The sequence below is a fragment of the Cryptomeria japonica genome, unplaced genomic scaffold (genome assembly GCF_030272615.1).
Source record: "Cryptomeria japonica unplaced genomic scaffold, Sugi_1.0 HiC_scaffold_249, whole genome shotgun sequence".
In the NCBI taxonomy this organism is placed as follows: Eukaryota; Viridiplantae; Streptophyta; class Pinopsida; order Cupressales; family Cupressaceae; genus Cryptomeria; species Cryptomeria japonica.
In genome coordinates, this window is record NW_026729071.1 from 225001 (window position 1) to 226526 (window position 1526).

Here is a 1526-nt window from a genome sequence, read left to right on the forward strand (position 1 = left end):
CGCACCAAGGAGGGCTCCGAAGTGTGCTCCAAGGTGCGCACGATTCGGAGCTCGGTTTGCCCGGGGTGCGCACACCTTGGCTGGGTTGCGCACCCTTTGTGCGCTCCAAGGTGCGCACGAAGTCGGAGCTCGGTTTGCCCCGGGTGCGCACCTTCGCCAGGGTGCGCACCTTGATGCGCACGCCTTGGCTGGGCTGCGCACCTTGGTGGGCGCCATGGTGCGCACCTTTCGTGCGCTCCAAGGTGCGCACGAAGTCGGAGCTCGGTTTGCCCCGGGTGCGCACCTTGGTGGGCGCCATGGTGCACTCCGAGGTGCCCAAGATTGGTGCGCACCAAGGAGCGCTCCGAAGTGCGCTCCAAGGTGCGCAGGTGCGCGCGAAGTCGAAAGTTGGGTTAATTGTCCGGTTTGCCTCGGGTGCGCACCTTGCGTGCACCTTCGCCAGGGTGGGCGCCTTGGTGCGCACACCTTGGCTGGGCTGCGCACCCGGGCGCGCACACCTTGGCACCCGCGTTTCCTTCATTTTAAATTTTTTTTTTTTACAATCTCTCAAGTGGGAAATTCTATAATCTCAACTTTTTTTGCCTTTTCAGGAAACTTTTGAATGGAGCGCATCATTGGTGCGCTCCGAAGTGTGCTCCAAGGTGCGCACCTCTGGTGTGCTCCAAAGCTCTCTCTAGCTGCGTGCACCTGCCCCGGCCGCGCACCCGGCCCCGCCCAGCTTCGCTCACCTGTCCCGGGCGTCTGGTGCGGAACCTTAGAGTAAGAAACATCACCGTGCACCTTGGCCAACGTGCGCGACTCGACCGAGCGCGCACTGGCCGAGGTGCACACCGATTTCACCTGGGTGCGCGCGCAGCACCTCGGGCGCACCGGGGTGCGCGCACAACGCCCGGGTTGCACCGTGGCCTGTGTGCTCGGGGCGCCTCGGGTGCGCGCTCGGTGTCGCCCCCGCGCGCGCGGTAGTGCGGGCAGCGCACCCCGGCCCGGCCCGGCCCCGACGAGAACGCAAACGGGCAAAAGGTTTATTCAAATAGCATTGCGACGCCCGGCGAAAAACTAAAAAAGGGTGCAACACCGGGACTTCCCGGGAGGTCACCCATCCCAGTACTACTCCGGCCCAAGCGCGCTTAACTGCGGAGTTCTGATGGGATCCGGTGCACTAACGCTGGTATGATCGCACCCGTTATGAGCTTGTCGCAGTGTGTACTTAGCAAACCGCGACCCACGTGCGAATCCACCCCGGCCACCCACCCCCGTCGAGGTGCACACCCTCCCTCGCGAAGTGCGCCCCGTTCGCCAAGTGTGAGCCCTGCCCGGGTGCGCGCACCTTGCTAGGGCGTCGGGTGTGCACCCGGCCCGGCCTACGTGCGTGCACCTGGACGGGGCGTCGTGTGCGTGCAGTGTCCCGTCTGCAACGCGGTGCCCACACACCACCTCGGGCGCAACGACCTGCGCTCACATGTGGGCCGAGTGCACCTTGGTGCATGTTCGGGGCGCCTCGGGTGCACGCTCGATCTTGCCCCGGT

The 1526-nt window shown here is 64.9% G+C and overlaps 1 non-coding gene across 1 annotated transcript; it reads right to left on the reverse strand.

Moving 5' to 3' along the window:
- Nucleotides 1-1063: 1063 nt before the first annotated feature.
- LOC131869507 (5S ribosomal RNA) lies at nt 1064-1182 on the reverse strand. The gene has a single exon (XR_009367890.1). It is a non-coding gene; the product is annotated as a 5S ribosomal RNA (ribosomal RNA).
- Nucleotides 1183-1526: the final 344 nt, after the last annotated feature.